The sequence below is a fragment of the Nipponia nippon genome, unplaced genomic scaffold (genome assembly GCF_047370975.1).
Source record: "Nipponia nippon isolate SJK-2023a ecotype South Korea unplaced genomic scaffold, ASM4737097v1 scaffold_12, whole genome shotgun sequence".
Taxonomy (NCBI): Eukaryota; Metazoa; Chordata; class Aves; order Pelecaniformes; family Threskiornithidae; genus Nipponia; species Nipponia nippon.
Window position 1 is genome coordinate 5,821,911 of NW_028262313.1, and position 23,465 is coordinate 5,845,375.

The 23,465-nt window shown below is 35.8% G+C and overlaps 1 protein-coding gene across 1 annotated transcript in view; it reads left to right on the plus strand.

Annotated features, from left to right (window-relative positions):
* The first annotated feature begins 2,938 nt into the window (after positions 1–2,938).
* TENM1 (teneurin transmembrane protein 1) overlaps positions 2,939–23,465 on the plus strand; it is a 634,570-nt gene continuing 614,043 nt past the window's right edge. Inside the window, exon 1 of the mRNA XM_087748549.1 lies at positions 2,939–3,071. The gene's annotated coding sequence lies outside the window, so the exon portion shown is untranslated. The remainder of the gene's footprint in view (positions 3,072–23,465) is intronic.

Consider the following 23,465-nt stretch of genomic DNA (forward strand, 5'->3'; position numbering starts at 1 on the left):
GGGTTCATTCATCTATTTATTTAATATTGAGGTAGCATGACTTTTTACTTTTTCTTCCTACATGGAGACAGGAGGGATTGTGACTTAAACTGTTACCAGAGCATTAATGCTCAGTGTAATGGATTCCTTAATCATTCTAATTTGGGAATGAGAACTATCAAAGCAGCAATTTAGTCCATACATTCAACAGGCACAGAATTGCCTATTTGGCCACTGAGGTATGCAACTGTGGTGTTTTAGGAAAGACGCTCCTTTGCTTTTCAGTCATTTTGTGCTTATTCTTTATTGTTTTGATTATAGAGTCATATTGATTTAGATTAGATTTAGGGGGTAAAGAAGGCTTCAGGGAAAGATCACTATGATAGACATCAACAGAGTGCTAAATATATAGAAGTTTTCTGTAAGATGCAATGAAAAGTTGCACTGCTCTGTTGCCTGCTGTTTACCTCCCATTTCTTCTAGCTGCTTACGTTCTTTCTTCAGGAGGTAAGCAAGATGCTTTTTCTTAGTCTGAACTGCTCATTCACTTCTTACTACTCAAATAGTTTGATCAGTGATGGATCGAACTGAGTACTAGGGAGTTACTTGCAGTGGTAAACAAGATCTGCATCCCATTTTTTCAGCTATTGGAACAAATGTGAGATAGGCAGGTGTTTGCAGTGTGTGGCAAAGTGGACAACTGAATGGGCCTCTTCAGACTCTGCAAAGCAGCTGTCTTAAATGTTATTTTGTGGGATAGCTTGTGTATGTGGGCAGAAGGGGGAGTGCAGACGTTATCAAAGATTAATTTGTTTTGGCATATTTGGTACTGTTTCAAAAACATTTTTTCCTCACAAATCAATTGCATATGGATGATAGGTTATATTATGGTGTATACATTCTTTCTTCACTCTGCTCAACACTACACCTGATAGGAGTGTATGAAGCAGAGCGACAATCCGGAAGAACTTTGTTTTGTCATTCTTTCTCAGAGAGATACAATAGCTAGAGTAGAGTTTATTTGTTTCTAGATAACATTGTGTCTGTATGTTTGTTATGGAAGTCAATATGAATGGATGTGCAATGTTCTTGGAACAAAAGGTAATAAGATTCGTCTCCCCAGGCTGAGATGGAGTTCCTCAGTCCTGGAGCACCCTAAGAGTACTTTGCCTCCCACACAGATGAGAGATGTTTAACCGTAAAGGAAATCCCATTGTGTAAGAGGAGGAAACTTGTCACGAGGCTTTGTCTTGACCTTATGGTCATCAAATGCCCTGAGCCCAAGCCACAGGTACTATTACTAAGGACTAGGACTGCGTTAGCTGAATATTTTGTGAGAAACTACTTGAGGTGGAAAAGTTTTGTGTGTTCTCTCAGTCAGTGTTAGTGAGGAAGGATAGTGAGATGTTTTGACCCAGCCGGAGTTTAAAAACTATGGTAACAGAAGTTTTGTTTTGACCAGTTCACCAATGAGTGATATGATGGTGTTCAGTTACATCTTTCCTAATTTGATCTATGCTTAACTGTGCCATTTGATGTCACTAGTGTTGTCTGCTGACATCAGAAATGGAGCTCTCTCTTATATGCACATGCACCACTGTAATACCAGTTGTGTATGTAGACACGCATACCCTTATGTAACGGTAAATTGGGTTTTTGTGTGGTGGGTTTTTTTAATGCTTTTAGTGTTGATTTTTTTCACTGAATCTGACCTATAAAAATATGTTTTTTTGAAACAGGAGCAGTGATGATGAAAAAAAATATGGTTGCCTTGTTTTATAGAAAAAGATGCCTATTGTATAGCAGCTTAGTCCGATTAATCCAGTCCAAGCTCCAGCTGAAAGGAAGACCTTTAAATAACATATGTCAGGTTCTCCTGATTTTGTTTGAGAGGAAAAAAATGAGGGTCAGCAATATTTTCTTACAATTCAAAAACTGATAAGTCAAAACATTATATTATCTGTCTTGAAATTCTGAACTATCCTGTTACGTATTTAACCTATAGCATATTTGTGAAGGTACTTTATATAGCTCATGTAAATCCTATGTAATGATAAAATATTATTTCAAAGATAAACTGGTCTTAAACATTAATAGTTTAGTTAAGTCTAGCCAGATGAAGACTGCCTTTAAGGTAATGTTACTCTTTTGCAGAAGTTCAAGGCAGAGCTCTAGGAAGAGAGATGTAGGTAGGAACATAATAGCATGTATAAAACTATCAAATACATAGCTTACATTATAAACCAGCATACAAAAATAACAGGTATTTTTGAGTCCTGTTGCACAGGGATTTCTGAATGTAATTCTATTTGTTCTCATTGAGATAAAAATACACTGTGTGGATTACTATAATTAAGCTATATTAGATATAGCTGAGATCTGTTTTACAAATATGTTTAATTCTAATAAATATCATCATTCAGTTTCCAGATAATGTTTTGTGTCTAGAATCTAATAAACCCAGCTTGCTGAACTTGATTGAGGGTTCAGTAGCCTGGTAATTTTCCCTTCTATGTCCTAGTTTTTGTAAATTCTCTTTTTGAAATATTTAAGTAGTAGAATAGAGGAGATAAAGGCCAAATATGGAAAAGATGTAGAGAACTGAGATAAAATTCAGTAAAAATGACTAAGCTACCATAATTTAGATGCCCCACTGCAACACGAAACGTTCTTTATTTCAGCATAACCCTGACATTTTTGTTATGAACATGTATTCTCTCTTTAGGAAGGCTAAGTATATAATATCAGGGAGTTTTGGGGGGGTTTTCTTGGCTACTTGAATATGGGCAGCACAATTAGTAATGATTGCTAAACCACAAAACCTGTGGCTTACTTCAGTCTCTAGAAGTTAATTGCTTAGGGCTGTGCACAAGTGAGGCGGAGCTGTTGAGTGAAACAGCTGGTACTGGTGAGCCAACACCCAGCCTACAGGTCTTTCAGGAATTTTACTTCACGCTGGGTTTAGGCTGGTTGCATAGGCTGAGTGTCTGTTGGTGGCAGGGGCACCTAAGATGTGCTCCTGGTGTAGCTTCATCTGAGAAGTATAGAGCTCTTGTGTCTTGAGTCTGCTCCTTGAGATGAACTACAGCATGGTAAGTGAGGGCAACCGGGATATCCAAAACTAAAACACTGATGTTGATGTGCTATAAGAAAACTCTTTGAGCTGTTTGATCCTGCACTATCCAGAAGGTCTTTCTAGTCTGAAGAAAGAGAAGTTGAACCCTTTTTTTTCTCCAGTGACATTTCACATGGTCAGAGAAAACTAATTTTTACAGAGTTGAGGCCCTGGACTTAAGGTTTTGCAAAAACAGGTCTTGTGGTTTGTTTTATTGAATTTCTAATTTCATTTAACCAGGAGGGATGGGTATTTTCAGAGCATTTCCTTGTGATGGCTTTGTTCCTAAGGTTAATAATTGTATTAGAGATGTAGAACAATTAGAAAAAAGGAGTATGAGCTTGAGAGAGTTGATTCAATTCCAGAAGAAAGTAAATATAACAGAGGAAAAGAATTACAGTGTGTTCTGATCTTCTTGGCTGTACTTAAAATTGTTCAGTACAGAAATACATCACTTCCTAGTATATATTAGTTTTTCCTCCTTATTTTTTCAAGACATTGTAATCTGAATGGTTCAGCATATTTAAGCTTTTAGTTGATGCTTTTTTTAATTTTGAAATTTAAGTTACCGCTAATTCAGAAGCCAAAACTTTACAATGACCTGCCTCTGAGTGAATCAAAACATTTAGTGTAAATGACTCGGGAGGCCACTTATAAGAACTGTAGTACCAGTATAATTTGCTATAACATATTTGTATATGGAAATCAAAACTTTCACCTGCCATCTGGTGGAAAAAAACTGAAAAGCTATAACATGTGAACCTCATAACTAATGACTGCACCTGCTTTCAACTTTCTAATAATATAGAAATCCTCAGTGCTAGCTCTATATAAAGAGCATTTTATGATTATGTTGCTGACCTCCTTACTGTGTATGCTACAAGAATTTTGGGGGGTTTTTTTGCTTCAATATCAATAGGGTAAAAGAGTTTGGCATCTTTTGTTTGTTTGACTTGATGACTGCAAAGTAATTCAAGACAAGGGTAGTAGAATCAGTAGTTGGATTGTAACATAATAAAACTTGGTATTAAAATATGTAAGTAGGAGAAACCCTTTTTTTTCTATTTGTTGTGTGTGGAGGGAAGTAAAATGTTTCTATTAATTTTCTGTTGCAAACAGACTTAATACATTGCTTTTACTACATACAGAAACTGTTATCAAAGTGACTGTTAACAGCAACAACAAAAATCCCTTGTTATTTAACTTCTCAATTTTCCTTATGTATCCTTCTCAATTCCTGCTATTAATGTACACACATCTTAGTCTTTTCTTACAAGAGCTTAAAAAGATTTCTCTCTTGCAGTTCACCAAAATGTAATCATGAAATGTTTAAAATCCTCCTGAATATACCTGTTGATAAGATGGCCGGTCTTCATACTAAAACAATACAAGTGGTCAGGTCCTACAGCTAGTGACTTAAACAGGCAAAACCTCATCCTTAAGAAATGTTTATTTTGCTAGGCTAACTTTTAGTTTATGTATTTACGTTCTTCAGATCTGTAGTCACGTTTAGGGATTGCTTCAAACTATGATATGTAGTACGTACTCTGGCAAGGTGTTCACTTCAACGTTAGAGAAATTGCAGGTGGGAAAATGAGCTTCTCTTTTGAATTTGACCCTTATGTCAAATTACTGATTACGTATGAACACTTTTATTTCTGGGAAAAAGACCCTTATGTCAAATTACTGATTGTATATGAACAATTTTATTTCTGGGAAAAAGAATTGGAAGATGAGGGGAAAATATGGATGGCTTGTACTTGAAATTATCCTTCAGTTGCATAAATGGCAAACATGCTTGTTCACCACAGCTATGCTTCAAATCCATTTGCTCCTTAAAAATATATTTGTAACACTGGACAGGTCACTGGAAAATGTTGGTCTTATTGGTACGCTCATGTAACTTTTTGGAATTGATTGTCTACAACACAGTCCTGCTAAATTTTAACATTTTAAAGCTTAATGTAATGCTTGTGTCTAATTGTTTTATATTTTCAATTTGGAAGTTTTAGTCAGTTCGGTAAAAAATTCTATTCTACCGCTGACCCTGTAACTTAAGAATTTAGCCTTGCCTGTATTCTTCTTCAATACAACTAAAATGTAAAGGCTGTTATAACATCTTTAAATCACAACTTTTTGTGGATAAAAATGAATAGTAAAAATGGATGAAAATAAAAAATACTATCACAGGTAAATGTCACAGAAGTATAAATAATTTTTAGAAAGCAAGACAATAACATAACTTGTAAGAAGTATTGTGTTGTCATAAATTCTTTATAATTCTTTTAGATCAACACGTTGTTCCCAATTGATCTTCAAAGTAATCTTTGTTAATTTTTTGGTTAAATTGCACTTAATTTAAATGACATTTTAGTGTGTTTAATTAAAGCAGAATAGATATTTTAAACAATGGCAAAAATAACAGACAGTATTGCTGGGCGAGACTTGTGATTTCCTCTGCCCCCCCCCCCCCCCTTGCCAGATGTGGTTTGTGTGGGGTTTGGGGGCATTTGGTTTCGTTTGGGTGGGTTTTGTTTTGTTTTTTTTCCAAGGAAGCCTTTCAGATAGACTTTTACAATTCTGTACAATAGGAAAATGCTCCAGACTCTCTAAGGAAAAGCTATTTAAAAAAAAAATATTCTTTTGGAAGGGAATACACGTGGCTATTGTTAATTGTTTCCTTAATATAATTTGTTACAATGTGCTTTGCATCGTAGATGACAAATTAAGTGCTGAGAATCACAGTAATTGGGTTCACCAGTTCTCCATATTTGCTTGAATATAAAACATCTACCCCTTATGTTCCGAGCATGCTCAGAGAAAATAAAGCAAGGCAGGTATGATAGGAAAACATAAAAATGTATTGATTAAACCTTCTGGGAGCTGTGGTTCTACAGTAATATTCAATCGCGTGTCACCTGCAGTACACTAAATGAGTTCTAAAAGTTTCTAGTTCTCTATATCCCCAAATAAATCACTGCAAAGCACTGACTGCAGCAGTTCTTTTTTAATCAGGAATATGACTATAACTAGTGTTATATTCTTCCATTAGAGTTATGCTTTTGGTAGGACGAAGTTCTTAACTTTGAGTTTAGGAGAAAAATTGCATTTAAAACTGGCAAATTCTTACTGCTGCCTGCATGTAGCTAAGTTCTAAGTGTGCATTTTGATAAGAAACAAGTAGCTGCTGGTTTTTAATTGTGATAGTCCCGCAGCAGGGACAACAGCGCTGTGTGCGTTCGAGCTGGCACTTTTGCTAATAAAGTTTCCAGTTAAAGACTCAATTCTACTTTCATGTTGGACAAGTGAAAACAAGCAATAAAGCTGGGAGATTAACTTTCATGTTTTTACTTGAATTTGTAGCTCTGACAACTTTGAGAATAAAAGTCCTTTTACTACGAACTGAGCAAATATGGTCTGAATATCCTAGACATGACAAATGTGAATTAACAGTAATTTTTGCACCCACTTCAATGTGCCAGCTACTTCATAGTATAAAATAACTACAGTGGCAGCATTTAATTAGGGTTTATCTATAAATGGGATTAATAAGCAATGTTGAATTTATAATGTGTTAACTACCCACATTAATTTGCTATGTGAAAACATCTGAAGCTGATGAGTTATCTCCTATAAAGACTTTCCTTTTAGGCACTAGGAATGTTCATGTGGGAACTAAGCAGGAGTACCAAATACATAGTAGATACACTACCTAGGTAGTCTACCAAATAGTCCATAGAAAAAAATTCTCCCAGTGAGCTTTCAGCCATCAGAACATATTTCTACTGAGCTATTCCATTTCCTCCGAGATGGAAATATCCAAATTCTATATTGATCCAAACGTTTGTGTAAAGGTTTTATTCTTTAAAATGGTGGTGTAGTTCTAGAAAGTTCAATGGTAAAAAGTTTGGGATTTTTGCCCTGCCCCTTAAGTATTGTTCTAATGCACAGTTGATTCATTTTGGAGGAATAATAGATCTTTGTCTTGTCAGTCTGCACGATTTATTAAACCATGAATGGTTTAATAAACCATTGAAAATGGTTTGAATGGTTGAAAACGGTTTAATAAACACATCATTAAATGTCATCAGGAGTCAATGAAATCTTCCAGACTCAGAAAATACGTCAGCTCTAAATGTGCTTAGTTCTGATTTCTCCATAATAAAACAGAGGTATCTGTGTACCTTTTGAAGATGCAGGTTATAGATCCAGGTTTAGCCCTAGTTATATCATGTGCAGTTTAACTTTTCTTATACTGTAATTCATTATTTCAAATAGCCTAACATCAATCATTGCAAACACCATTAACAGGAAGACAAACAAACAAGAAAAACCCCTAAAGCAAACAAACAAGAAAAACCCCTAAAGCCAACAAACAAAAACCAGCGATAGGAAATATACCAGCAGGTTAATCCAGCAGATTTATACAGACGCACAACTCCGGAGCTTGGAAAATGGTTTGTTTGTATCATTCCCAAAACAATGATAACTTAACGGAAAGGAAAGTCTGTGGAATCTGTTCTTCTGCTCCTTCAACCTAATATAGTCTGTGACATTGATGCAGTAAATTATTAATATAAATATATGTCTTGTGGAAAGATCAGTGTCTCTTACCTTAAAGGGATTATTCATTTTTAGGATGATTAATTGTGCCTTAATTAGAGCACAAAAAAATAATACAAAATTGGGAAGCAAACAAAAATACCGTTTCTGCAGTAAGAAAAGTTACACTGAAAAGATTAAGCATGAATAAATACTTGAAATCTAAATTTTATTTCAATTGGTTTTAGTCATCATGATCACTTCGGATCACAAGTTAACTGTACTGTATAGGAGTTTTTTCCTTGCAGTAAGCTCACGTATTTGGGAAAGGTTTCATGGACACTTGGTGCTGCTTAAAATGTTGTTACCCCTTCTGTTTCCCACTTCAGGCTCATTATATAGCTATAAATTTGTTACATTGCTTCACAGCCTATATCTTGCAATGGGTTTTTCTTATTAAATATGGTAGTCTTAAAAAGGAAACATCAAAATGCTATAATGCTTTTTTCACTAAACTCTTTTGTTGCCTGTCTGAGCATGTCTGTTGGTCTTGTGCATTTAAATACTTAATTAATTTTGTTTTTCAAGATCTGGTGATGATATTCTTTGGAACTGATATTTCCACGGGAAATTTCAATTATTTTTGTAGCTCTGAAAGGTGTGCGGCACATAATAACTTTGATAATTAACCCAGTGTTTGGCAGTGTATTAGAAGTGATGTTTAAGGATTACAATTCAATTGCTTTTTATTGCAGTCTGTTTGCAATCTTACAGCTGACTGGCTTGCTTTTGTTTTTTTTTTTTTTTTTGTAGAGGTTCTGAAGGATCTTAATTATAGGGCCAGTTTTCCATAACTGGACAAGGGGATTTTGGTATATTCCTAGTTTTGCTCACATAATTAATGAATGTGTGTAGTGTAAATGCTACATAGCGTAATAATAATATGAAATAAATATTTAGCACTGAATACTATGTTTGGCCTACCTCTGTGTAGTTACTTGCTAGATCTAGGAGCAAAGATGATTAAATATTGCAATGAGGGATGTGTTTAATTATCTAAAACTATTTGGACTCTGAGGGAAGGGAAATGTTAGAAGTGGCTGCTGTGTTTGAAATCAATACCAGGTGCAAAAAATGTTTTGGGAGCTGGGGTTCAGTTGTTAACAAAATACAAGAAAACTGAATAAAATTCAGTGAAGTAATGGGATTGATGTATTTCCTCGTGACACGCTGTATTCTGTAACTGAAATCAGGGAAAATGTAGAGGCCTTGTCATCTAAATAGGGAGCAATATTTCCTTTGGATGTAAAATAGTAAGATCTTGGTGAAACTAATAGTCTGGCATTTCCTAAAATGTCTTATGGTTATAATGTAAAATACTGAATGCCCTTCAATAGTAACTGTACCTAATTATTGTGGCCAGAATATTTCTGTTAATGGAAACAAGCAATACCAAGTTGGTACCTTCTTAATTATTCTAGGAAGGTGCTTTCCCTCCTACCCTTAATCTCAAGCATGTTCCATCCCCCTTTGTTTTCAAAAGCTTAAGAAAAATTGTAGTTCAGAGACACCACAATTGCTTTTTTGTTCATGGACCTTAAAAGTCTAGTTAAATAAAATAACTGTTGTTAGAGTTTGAGCATGGAAGAGCATTAATAGGCCTTACTGGAAAGCCCTTCCAATATATTAAGATTCTTGACAGTTGATCCACCACTCATCGTTACCATATGATTTTCTGTCTGTGCCTGTAAATACAAATCCTCAGAAAAGGCCATTGACAATGGCTATGAGGCAGAAGATACAGAATGTGCTTGAGCTCTGTTGTTCCTCATGAATTTTGTAATATGAACTAATTTTTGGAAGAAGTAATCCTGGATTGATATTCATTTCAGAAGTGAATACCAAACTTGGAGGGCAGACATTCCCTGCAACACCTTGTAGATCAAGGCTTCAGCTGGACGTGTTTTACTTCACCCGTTCTTCAACATTAGCTTAGAAGGTTAAACTGCAGAGATCTTAGCTGATGCATAATGTGAATTTGATATCGCAGTGAATTGTAATTCCTGTATATTTATATTAGAATATTTACATAAAAGAGCAAAAGAAAGTTTCATCATTCTGCTGAGTTGCCTGCAAGATACAGTTAATGGTTAAGCAAACACTTTGTCTGTTCATATCTTTCTTCAGATAGTCATTTCCATAGAAGTTCCAAAGTGTCAGCTTTCTAGGAGGAAAAGATAACTTTCTATCTTAATGACCCCTGAATCTTTATAAAACTCCTTTAGAGAAACATTTAGAATATTCTTTATTCACAGAAATTAATGATCTAGCACTCCAATTCTCAATGGTGCTCTTGGGCACAGGAAAGCATTTATGTATTTACTTTCACTTTAATGTAAGATAACTCATTTTTAGCCTCGCTGGGACAGTCTAAATACTCCTTATTTCATTAGAAAATGACTGTTCTCAACTTGTGGAGGAGTATGTAACTGACAGCTATAGATAGCATAGATCCCTTCAGTGAGAGAACAGCAACCATAATTAAAAAACATATTATAAAAAAAATAATGTCAGAAATATTACTTGTTTGCTTTCTCTAGCTGTTCACTATTATATTCTGTTTGGCAATTTAGTCTTTCTTTATCTTTACTTCTGAAGAAATCATTTTTTTTATTCCAAACAAAAAAAACCCTATGTTTTTGTTTTTTCTGTTTTTTTTTGGGGAGATGAGGGGTTATTACGGAGTTTATGTAGGAAGTAGAGAAGCAAACATGGCCGTGAAGAAGTGATTATAAAACAGTTCAAAATGTAAAGAAGTTGAAGAGATTTCTTATTTGCATGAATAAGACACAGATTCAACAACAAAAATTATAAACAGAGCTAATATATATGCTTTCAGGAGGAAAAAAAAAAAAAAAAAAAAAAAAAAAACCACAAAACAAACCACACAGAAAATGGGAAGTGACCAGAAGCTTGAACAATGCTTTTATTCAATATTTTTAAGGAGTTGCTAAAGAAAAATAATCTTGACACAGCCAATCTTGACACATCCAATAATAGCACATGTTCTGATTAGTCACATATCTGAATGCTCCTTTTTGTTTTGCTGTGAAATAAGTGAGCAGCGCTGAAGAAAATTTTTTTTCTTTGTTACTGAGGAAAATAGAACAAATAAACAGAAGCTTGCATTTTTTTCCTCTAGAATCTAAGTTCAAGAAGATCAGTGTGGTTTACAAGATACTAAACTTGTTTCAGCAGGTATTTTACTCCTAGAACTTTGTTCAGGTAATGTTACTGAAAGTTCAGGCTTAGAAATCTTGCAGAAACAAGACTCTCTGTATCCTTGTGAGATAGATCTACTTTATTTCCCTTTTACAAACTGGGAAGTTGAAAACAAAGAGTATAAGCAGCTTGCTGAGGATGATATAGAGCCAGTGAGTAGCCAGGCTAGGAATAGAATTCAGGTGAACAATTAACATCAGTGATAGCCTTTTCATTAATTGCTTGTGGCCAGAGTATCACACCAGGAGTGCTGGCTTCTACTTATTTCCCTGATCAGTGGGCAAGGACAGATGTTCAGGTGACAAATTGGCCTAGCAATTGGTAGAGGGGGGAGAAAGGCAATTTCATTATTATTCCCACAGTGTTGTCAGAGGAACTTCCATTTGCTATTGTCAAATGAAGGCATTTCTCCTAGCTCTGTAATAAACTGGGCAAAGGATATTTGAAATGAGCCAGTTTTATGCAATTTATTAGTGCAAGTCAAAGCTCCCTTTCCCCAATTTGTTTTTTCCTTTGACATAAACATGTAGCCTATGCAGATTCAAACTTTTGTGCAATTCAAGTAACTTCTACAATGGAAGAATAAACCTCTTAACAAGATTGAATTTGCTGTTGTGCAAGTTACAAGGTGAACAAACAGAGATTGGGCAAGTTTCTGTTCATTCATGTGCCTCCTTTAAAAAACAAATACCAGTTTAATATAAATGGAAATGAGGGCAACGTTAGTGTGAACGTAAATCTTGATCTATTGTAACCTAATAATGAAAGCTACACTCTTCAGAGTCTAGACAAATGAAATAAAGTCATAGGGTGGCTTTGGGTTTTTTTAATAAGCATATGAATCATCACTTTTAGGTAAGATTTTTATCCTTTTATTTGCTCAATGTGGTTTTGGAAAAAGCCATTATTTATGGAAAAGCAGGTATTTGTCTCAAAAGAAAAGCAAATCACCTTCTTGAATGATGTATAATTGTTTCTGGGAAAAGATAAAAATAATGTGGCAAGATATTTGAAAAGAAAGTTTCCTAGCTGACTTCATAAACTTTAATATTTATATAACCTTTAAGCAGGCAAGAGACTATGCCTAATGACAGTCAACTAACAGCTTGACCTTTATTGAATGGAAGAATGGTAGCACACTTACAGGAGTTTCAACAGCAACCGAATGTTGAATTTCTTTGGGCTATTAATGTACAGTAAGCACATTGAAATTCATCCTGAGCCTGGTAAATGTGTTATTTCCATTAAATAAGTCCTGCAAAACTACAGAATAGAGGGTTTAAAAAGCAATAAGCTTCAGATTTCTGAATTCTATTTTGATGATCTTGCTCCTAATTAAATGTGAAGTGTCTTTTAAAAAAAAAATGTTAGAAGAGGTACATATGCAAATTGGCTGTTACTGCATCCAAAATCTTTATGTTAATCAGTAGATCGATAATTTGTATGTGTATGCAAAGTCTAAACACACTGTCATTTTTTCGCTGCCTTTTATAGAGGAATTCATCATACTGTCATATCAGTTTGAAATAATTATCAGTGAGCTTGAAAGGTTAAGATTAAATACTTTCAAAATGCTTAAACTTAGATGTTTTTCTTAAATGTACAGCAGAAGGACAGATAATATTTGAATTTCACTGGGTCCTTTGTAATGTAGCTTTGAAACATAGTAAAGAGATTATTCCCAGTATGAGGCTAGTTTTAAGCAGCTATTGCTAGTTCAGGATGCTAGTTTATATGTAAATATCAAGATCTCTGTAGCTTACTTGTTCAAAGTGTCAAGAATGTGGTGGTGAAGTGTAAGGAGACGGATACAGAAACCATTTGTACGGTTTGGGTTGGTGTTTAGGTTTTTTTTGTTGCTACTTTGTTCAAATACCACTATAATATGTGCTTTAGGGGTTTCAGCAGCTTTGACAACTCTGTTTTTCCTGAAATCAATTGGAATTTTATTGTTGACTTAAGAGCTAATAGACTACCCTTTATTTTAAGGTGTAACATAAAGTTAGGTCCCCCTCTGAAGAAATACTATTGCAACAACAGGAACATCATAATATTTTAATTTGAATATTTCATTGTTTGCGGGCACTAGTTGGATTTCTTCTGAAATCTGACTGGTGTTGCCTAGCACAGTCTGCTAGAATAGACTGCACAGGGACTGCAATCTAGGTTTTTCTGTTTGCATGTTGTGGATTTTTTTCTATATATTGTTTTTATTGAAAAAGTAGCTTTTCTTCTCTAACTGATTTTGGTCACAAAGAAAACATTATTTCTTCTGTTTGTAAGACCCAGAAGAAACTTTTCACTTGGGCAAATAATTGAAATATGAATTTTGTTGGGTTTTTTTTTATTTTGATTTTTCGTCATACGTGAGGAATCAAATCCAGATACTTGCCCCTCCCCTGGCTTTAAAACAAACTATTCTAATTCCGAATGGAAATACCCAAGATCCAATTCTGTCCATCAGTTCCACTTTACAGAAGATGTCTGTCATCCATAGAGAACTCAACTAGTCATGGAAGAAGTCCCATGCTTTTCTCAGCTGTTTATTTGATGTGCTGTTCTGAGATCTTCTGTGGAACTGCTTTTCATTTGTGGTGACTTCAGTAACATAGTACATACTTGTTAACAGCTGAATTACTTCCATTTTTCAATATCGTTAATACTTAAGTCTACCATTATCTTTGAGTGATCTGCTTGTGTTTAACTTCAGATTTGATCTCCATTGCTGTCAGTACTTTTGTTCACTGCTGGTAAAACAAACAAAAAAACCCCAAAAATCCCCCACACAATGAAACCACAACTCTCATATTTTACCTGGTTTACCTTTATGGATAAAAAAATAATATATGGCATTCTTTAGTTAAGGAAATACATCATTTAGCCTGTGTGGCTTTTGTGCTTTTGAAGTTCTAGCAGTACCATGAAACTTCAGCACATCTTCAAAATCTGTTTCTCTGATTAAATATTTTAAAATACAGCTTTTACCTGTGTATTGCGCTGCTCATCTCCCTTCCATGTACCTAATGCATAGCAGGGCTTCCTGAGAAAGACTGTTTAGTCCATGTACTGTTGACAAAGACTCATTTGAAGACAGATCCAGAAAACTTTTCTCGGTGCTTCTCTACAGCCTAGAAATTGAAAGGTTTTCCTCTCTGTGAGTTCTACTTTGTAATGACAGCCAGGCAGATTTATTTTTACATAATCTGTTTTACACACAATCTGAGAGAAGGTCTTCTCAAGTTACAGTGAAAAAGAGACAAGTCTGGAATATGTAAAAGTCCTTATCTAATATTCTTGTTCAAGATGATGTAGGCACTTCCGCTATGAACAGAAAGACCTTTCAAGAATTGTTTATCACACGCTTAAATCTGATGTCAAAATAAATTGGTGAAAATGAAATATTGCAGAAATGCTGATACAGCAGTGGTATTCTGGAGAGAAGAAAAAAAAAAAAAAAGCGCCTTGTTGCACTGGCATCTTGAGCATTGCTCCGGTCTTCCTGGATGTGGTGACAGCAGAGCAGTAGAGAGCAGGTCAGCCACCTTACAGCGAAAGACTAAAAAGTGTGAAACTCTTTACTTTGGAGGCAAGAAAAGCTGAGAGCCCTATAGGATAGAGATCTACAAAATTACAGAGGTGATCAGTAGGCTGAATACAGAACAGTTGTAGACTCCTGTAATAGAAGAAGTCTGGATACTCAGTGATGCTAGTAGGAGAACAGCTTAAAGCAGATGGGGGTGGGAAAAGGTTTCTTCAGTGATAGGTGGGGTTAGTGGTTCTGGTTTCTGGAATTTGCTGTTCCAGGAGGCTGTGGAGGCAGAGAGTGTCAGCAGGTTCAAAAGACAAACTAGGTTTATGGACAACATGTATAAATGGATATTAAAGGGATCGGGCAGGATTATTCCTGCTGGTCCTCTTCCATTGTTTGTATCCAAGACAGACTCCTGGGCTAGGTGTACAATTTCTCTGACTTAAAGCTTTCTCTGACTCTTTCATTTTGGGGAATAAAATGTCATGAAGAGGACAGAATAGCATCACCTTCTGAAATCAGGGGCTTCCAAGTAGCAGAATAAGCCCCTTGTGTAACTAGGCACTCTCGTGAATGGTATGTTGCTATCTATTTACTGTTATGACTCCTGCTGAGAGGTATATCCATGCACCGTGAGCAAGCAAGTTCTGCAGATTGCGTGGGCAGTCCTGGCTAAGCCACCCACTTGGCCCATTCTGGAATTGGCAGCAGTGCCTGTTGGTACCTCAAGCTTCCTCTTGCTCTCACTGAGAAAGAGGCAAAGCTAACATCAGCTGAAGGTTGTCTGGATAGAAGCAGGCTGAATGTAAGGTGATTTGGTATTTTTTTAATTCCAAATTCTGCTATCTCAGGCTGCATTTGTCTTTTGTATAAATCTTTGCAGAGAGCACTTTGAAGAACCTGTAGGAAAGGCATCACTCTGCATGATCTGAGTTGGGCCAAACTTGGTTTCATGAAGATGCTCTGATATTTTAGGGCGAATAACTTTAAGAAAAGCAATGCTGCACTTAATTTGTTTTGTTACTTCGTTTCACGCTACCTAGTTCATAAAATTTAAAATGTTTAATAAATCAGAAGGTCAAAAGAAAATACTATACGTTGCTTTTGCAATTGACCTTTCATCACTTTGGCTTGCACTTGTAGACCTCCAACATATAGCTAATGTGCAAATCCTTGAGGGACTAATGACTATTTATATGAATAAATATTTGCTAAGATCAGAAGCAAAACTTCGTGCCACCATAATCCTGATTAAGATTCTTCATTTTGATTCACACGTACTAACCCTGTGCCGATCTTGCTGTCTTCAGTGAAATGATGAGTGAATATAAAGTCCTATTTATATGTATTATATGCAAAGATAGAGCCAGTGGAGGGCATATATCTACATATACTTATGTGCTTTAGAATACTTTATAAAACTTACGAAAAACAAAACAAAAAAACAAAACAAAACAGACCAAAACAAAAAACCCAAAGCCTACGGGTGATTCTGAAAATCCTGTTGAGATTTATATGCATTTTTAAATGCTTAATGGTTGTGAAAAATCTTGGCTTAAAGCCCCAGCTGACAAAATTCTTAGGTCAGGAATGTATCATGTTATTTGTCTGTAAAGTGCCAGGAATACTCCTACTGCTAGACAAATAGGAGTAACGAGGGAAAATGCATGATGAATAAGCTGCACAGCTAGAGTTCCTGAAAGCTGACATGACTTTAGCACACACCAAAATATTGAAAAAGTGGGCTTTTTCATTCCTGCAAAGTAAGATACAAATCACTATTGGAACCAAATCGTGTGCACTTAGCTTGCTTCCCCCCCACCTTGTAAATCTCTGTGCACAGCTTAAATGTATATACTGCCAGAAGTTCAGCAGTAAAAATACTGTAAAAGTTGCTTGCTAGTTTTTCACACATTAGTTTAACTGGGGTATTTTTAATTTATAGGGTTTTTAATTCATTACTATATTAATACCTACAGTACCTCCAATTAGCCTTTGAAGACTCATCAACAACTGTAATTGTAGTCTAAGATTACAGTCTCATGCTTCCCTGTGGGGAAATGTAGCTAGAGCTCTTTAAACTTCGTTTGCTGCTTATACATGGCTGGAGGAAAGCTGGTCACATCTTTCTAATGCAGTCCTTCTTTATCTGTGGATCCTAACATATCTATTGCTTGCCATGCTCTTCATTGCAGTGATGAAATCTGGCTCCTAGAATCAAGAAGTTAGCTTTATCTTCCTCTTCAATATGCTTATTAAAATGAACTAGAGGTTAGTTCATTTTAAAGGCCTGAAAAAGGATTATTAAGGAGCTGATTAAGTCAATTAGGCTGTTTAGGGAATCCTTTTTGCTGTGTTGTTGTTAGCCAGGAACTTTAATAGGACAATTAGGATTAATTAAAATCAGCCTGATTGATTAGGATATATAAACCTGCATGTGAGACATAGTTGTGTGGTTGCGTTTGTGCAGTCTGTGAAGGGGAGGCAGTGGATGCTGAGGTCTGTGTTTCTGAAAATATTATTTGTATGCAGATATAAGAGCAGGTTGCTTTGAGGGGGCAATTGGTTTTGATAGTGATGATTCTACATCAGTGAAATTAAGTTTTCTGCATGTTCCTATTGGGATTGACAGGACATGAGACTGAACAACAAAACAGCAAATCAGTTTTGCTGTAGATATGTGTAAAATGACATGCAAGTGGAAAAATCCTTAATTTTGCCTGTAGAATGGTGTGCTTTAAAGTGACTATGATCTCTCAGGACCAAGGAACAATGATAGTTTCATGAAAATGGAAAGGTGAAAGAGGAAGGCTCTCAAACTGGGCATTCTGTACTGCCTTTTGTAAGAGCCTCTCTCTTTCAGTGGACATAAGCTCCTGAGATAGGTGGCTGAGTTTTCATCAGAAATCAGCTTCTGCATGCATAATGACCATCAGACTGTGCTTGTGTCTTCTGGGTGTTTTTTAAATGGATGGTGTCCAAGAAAATTTGAACACTTCTGTAATGGCTGTTTTAAACTGTGCCAAAGCCACAGTTAATAGATGCAACCATATGCTCGCATAACCCTGGGATCTTAACCTTTTTCAATGCGGTACAATTGTCTGTATTCAGACACACATGGGAAAGAATGTGATTTGGAATGGTCATGTGGCTTTCCATCCTCTGCTGAAGGTAGTAGGCTGTTAAGTCCCTTGCTCTTTAAAGGACCATGGAAGATCTATTTTCAATTAAAGCATGACTCTTGCCTGCTTATCATATGTTGATTCATTTTGGTAACTTCTGGAAACTTTTCATATCTGATGTCTTGCTCTGTCTTTTGAAATAGCTTCCTTCTAAAGGAAACTGATCTATTGTGGAAAAAGTTATCCGAGGAATATGCCTTAAAGCTTCCTCTGTTTTACTGTCAATAAGCATAAGTAGCTCCAGTATTTGTTCTGTTTCTTTATCCAAGATTTTCTCAGACATGATCTATGTGGGAAAACATACAGAGGCTTCACTAGACATCAGCAACGGCATTTTTTGTTCTAAGCAGTTGGATCCTAGGCAAGTGTTGTCAGTCAAAATTTCTTTCTTCAAGTGCTTCAAAGGAGTTGTTATTTATTAATGATGGAGAAAATGAACTAATATTTCAAAACAATCCTTATAAGCATCTCTTCATTTACTACACTACTGAACTAGTGCATGCCCAGGTAAGTGTGCTATCTCAGGTTTTATATTTCCTCTTGCTGGAAGGTTCCATTTCTAAGACCTCTTATTCCATCTTATTAAGGAATATCTTCAAATATTATATCTTGGATGTCAGTCCAGAGCATAATCAGCTTTTCACATTGCTATTTGGAAATGTTCAGGTTCTTTACTTGTATCTCATGCTGTTAGGAAATAACAGAGGAATACCTGTTTTCAATAGACAGCAGTTAGCAAAATCTAGTGTTTAACTAAATAGCATATTATCCTGTGGCATGTACTGTCTGAAGTGATCAACACAGGCCTGGGGTGTGTCTTAATCTACAGAGTTTCTTCTCTTAAAGACATTGATAGGCAAGGAGAAAGACAGATAAGCAGGAGATAACGGTGTCACTGAAAAAAATCTCATGGTCTTTTAATCCTGAAAAAAAAAAAAATTATGGATGTCAGGGCTAATACTCAGTAAGACTATCCTAGCTCCATAATCTAAGAAGGCAAAAGTAATCAGCCACAAGGTTCCTTTTTTTTTTTTTTTTTTTTTTTTTTAAATTATATTGGAGTAAGTCTTAGTAGAATCCTCACAACTGCAAGATATTAAGAAGATACTGGATGTAATTTTTTTTTTTTCTTTTTTCTGCTTTCTAAAAATCTCATTCTGAGATTGTCCTGAAATGCCTGAAAAGTCATAAATCCCTTTCACGGCTTGTAATTGTGTAGTCTCTGGCAATAAGTAACCTTTTCTAAGTCTTTCTAAACTTTAAGGAAATCCAAATAAAAAAATAAAAAAGCCTGAGAAACCATATGTATATGGTATCCTGCTCCCAGCTTTCATTACTCTTGTGCAAAAAGATTCTAGAAAGCTTTAGTATTATTTCCCTTAATTTATATGCTTTTTTAACAAGCCACCTATCGTTTTCAGGACTTTATTTAGTCTTAAGCATACTCACCTAGCTTTTTGAATAAACAGTATCTGCCCTAAAGCCTTGAACTATTAACAAATATAAATTTAAATAATATAATACAAATTAATAACTTACAATTACCTGTTTTCACCAATAGGTGGTGGTGCTAACTGTTTCTTTATCTGTTGCTTCTTCAAACTTCAGTGGAAGTAACCATAAAAATATCTATGTATTTTTAGCATAAAAATATTAAGCACAGGTGATTCAGGATACTTGGAGCCAGACCAACTCTGCCTCAGCTAAGAGGGAGGTGGGGAGGAATGCAGGCCCCTAAGAAAAGCCACAAGGGGTCTGCTCCATTTGGGCACCTCTCCTTTTGAGCATTAACCCCACTTGCTTCAAAGCTGCAGCAAGGAAAACTTGGCTCCGGCAGCCTGCTTTCTGCAGGTACCGTGGCTGCAAGGGGAAATGCAGGCGCTGTGAAAGGATAAACAGTGCTACGGTGCTGGAGCAAGATACAGAAAATAATATTCAGTCTAGCTCTCCAGACTGCTTAGAAAGCAGCTCCCTCTGTTTTCAGTGGTTGTTGCAATGTTTTCCATTAAGGAAACGATCTTCTGAAAATGCCACCATGTCATCTGGCCTCTCCTGTGGTTACCAGTTGCCAGTTTATGAAGTGGGGGATAGTAGGATTTGGGGGCGGGGGGGGTGTGTGTGAAGTGAATGCTTAAATTCTAAGAACAAACCAATGGTCTGCGAATGGTTAAAAGACTGGGAAAGAGGGGGCTCTTGGGGGGCTGGGAGGGAATTCATCTTGGCAGTAGAGAAGTTACAATGCAGAAAACACTGGAGTAAAAGCATACAGGACATGTTGAGCACGGGAGAAGATGAGAGAGAGAGACGTTTTTCCTCACTTGAATTCTTCCTTTGAGGTAGAAGGGGAGCTTAGTTCATGGTTCAGTTTGAAAAAGTGTTTATTTGGCCAGGATATATTCTGAAGTCAGTACTATCACAACTCGAAGACAGTCTGATAGGTGCCACTCGGGCTTAGCTGTAGGCCTTGCATTACAATAAGCAGTTTCAGATAGTCATGAGTTCCTCTGAAAGAACAATTAGCAATTGACACACTTCAAATGAACCGAAGAACAAATTAAAACGTGCCCATAGCAAGGACCACGTTTTTAATTTTGTATAACCTTCATTAGAGCCTGTGATAATGTAACACAAGAATTCTCAATGCTAAATATAAAAGCATCGAGAGGACAAGTACTACTGCATTTATCATCTGATTGGTTTCTTTTGTTGTTTGTGGGGTTTTTTCTTTTTTTCTGTTTTTTGTTTTTGTTTTTTTTTTAATTTTTCTCCAGTCTTTTCCCTGTTTCCCTGTATCTCTGGCCTATTTGCTTGCCTGTTTTTCTCTGGTCTGCTCTCACTGCAAGGAGTAAGATAACTCATGACTGGCAGCCAGCAGCTTGGAGTGAGAATTCTCATTTGTCACATTCTGCTGCCAGCTGCCAAGTGAGATATGCAAAACCTCGTTTCAGAAGGTTCCAGTATTGTCAGATTCTCTTGGCTGCTAATGTCTTTCATTCTATTATTTTGGAAGGGAAAAAACCTTAGGTAAAATATTTGAGCTTCTTTGTTTTTTCCTTTGGAAGAAAGAAAAAAGAAAAAAGGGGAGAGAAAAGATGGAGTTTTATTAAAGATGAAATTTTAAAAAAACAAAACAAAAAAACCCAACCAAAAACCACAAACTATTTTTAGCAGTTATACTGGTAGGTAACATGTCTTCAATATGCATATAGACACTGTAATTACTGATGAGGTTCAAACATGCAATTCTTAGTGCCAAAGTATCTGACAACTTGAGCTCATGCCTGACTGCTCTGAAACGAGCTTATAGAAATGCTTACTAGACGTATTCTAGCTTTTCATGCTATAACTTTATCTTCTTTAAGTGCTTCTTTTATACCTGACACTGGACCTACAGACTGACCAGCTTTAAACATTTTTTTGGCCTGTCTGTACTTTCATGTTGAACTGGCCAGATTTTGATTCTGTCCGTTTTTTTCATGGCTTCAGATTTCTGAAAGATTATTTCCTGCCTTTAACACCAACTTTTGCTCTTTTCCAAGTCTTTCTAGATGAGTGCTGTGCATTTGTCCTGTCTCTCTGATGCAATGTCCTTAAGTAACCATGTGATGCCCTTAAGTAACCATGATGCTGCCAACAGCTGCAACTCCACTTGACCTTTTTCAGTGTTTGTATGGTGTGTTTCATAATCTACTGGAAAGCATTCTACAGGTTGCACTGATTTCAGTTTGCTCTGCAGTGGTTCCTGACATCACTTTATTAATCAGAACTACCTGCTGCTCAAAACAAAGCAAGAAATTGAGCTGACAATAATGATAGTAAGGCATCAACTGTTAAAATTCTAATGATAAGTCAAAATTGAGTTTCCTTTAGTTCTTTTTTCATCACTAAACTGAGCATTAAAAGAGTTGTTAAAGAAAGATTTCCAGTAGTTGTTAAATTAGAATAACCTCTGGATGCAATCCCTGAATAAACCCTTACAAGATGACTTTCTGACAGCCCCCTAATCTCACCAAAGTGTTGTTAACATAACAGCATTAAAATAATCTGTTACCAACACTGTCTTTCACCCATGTAACCCAAAATGGGCCATTATCTACAAATGCTCAAGAAAAAGCAGCAGCAGAGAATTTTCAACATTGAAAGGCAGAACTGAGCAATAATGGTTGAGAAGATGGCAATCTAGGAGGAGTTGATGGCTTGAAGTGCACAAATCCTGAAGAAATATGGTATCAGCTAAAAAGTGAAATACGGGGTTCTGACAGCACTTCCATGGCTATAAGCGTTGATAAGGAATAATGCATTGAACCAACTTGGATAATATGTTGATTCTATAATGTATCTTAGAAAACATAATGTTTAGTAGGTAAAGAAGGATTTTTCTTATAAGCAGTTAAGTAAAAAATAGCTGGGTTTACAAAGACAGCTCTCCACATCAAGTGTGGAGAGCTAAACAGCATCTTACATGTGTTTTGTTTTTTCTTTTTTAATTTTTTTATAGATATATTTATATATACAAGACTTCAACATCTACCAGTGGAGTTAAGGGAGTGTATACATACACATATGTGGGAGCCGGACTGAATCGTGGTTTTATACTTTAAGATTAAGAAATAAAAATACTTACCTTGAAACTCTCCAAAGATTTTTTTTTTTTTTAAATACTTTAATGGAAGAAGTTTTTTCTTTCTTTTTTTTTTCTAAATACAACTTCTGTTATTTATTCTGTTCTCTACACACGTACAAGTGTTTTGTTTTATCAGTTTTGAGTTCCTCTGAACTTTAGATTATTAACTGCAGGACTTAGCTTTGGGCTAGATTCTGGCACTTGCCGTTTCACTGCAGCACAATGATACCACCTCTAGCTTAGGAGGTTCCTGAGCTGCCCTGGAACCTGGGAGATTATCCCTGAAAAGAGTCATTATGTAGTTGCTTTACTCTTAACTTCTTTCCCAGGGTTAAATTGTTGGATTTGAGATACCAGACTAGATGGACTTTGGTCTGTCTCAGTTTGGTCATTCATTTAATCATCTAATAATTTATTCCCAATATGCTGAGCTGGAAAAAAAAAGCAATTACAGGGGGAGAGCAGTACATGGGCTGAGCAAAGTTAGAAAGGATCAGATCCTCAATATGTAACACAATGCATATGTGTTTCAAAAGTAATTAAGAAATATAGGAAATTTTGTCATAATTTAGATTGCTTTATGCATATATAAGGCTGTATAATATTTGCTGGAAATTATAGTGTGTTAAATTAAACATAACAGTAAGTATTGAATTGGCATCTGCTTCATAACTATGCTAATACACTGTCCTCTAAGCTTCACATGATTCTTCTGCAAACTTAAAATTCAGGAATATTTATATTTCATTTGTGGTGGTGTGATTTTGATGAAATGCCATTGAAGTTAATGTAACCACAGTTTTTTTTCTCTAAAAACACATGCAAAAGACAGCTATGCTGCTTCTATGAGCTGGTGTTGGCTTTACTCCCAAGCCCAGGTGTACTTCCCCATCTGAAATGAAGACATGCTTTTTAATATGAGTAAGCTCAGAAAGGCGAATGACTAGATGTGCAAGTGGAAGAGACTGTGAACATGAGAGCTTATTGCAGACATATCACGGTAAGCCAGACAGTCTGAAAGAGCTTTGAAAAAAATTAGTTCCAAGAAAATTCTAGAGAGGATTTTGGATTTGGTGCTGTGTAAAAGAGGGCTATGAATAAAACCAAACTTTGCAACCCTGTATTGATCTGTTCTTGCACTCATGAAAGTTGAGGCAATGTTGTTTATTTATAAATAATGTACAAAAAATGAGGAATACAGTACATGTTTTT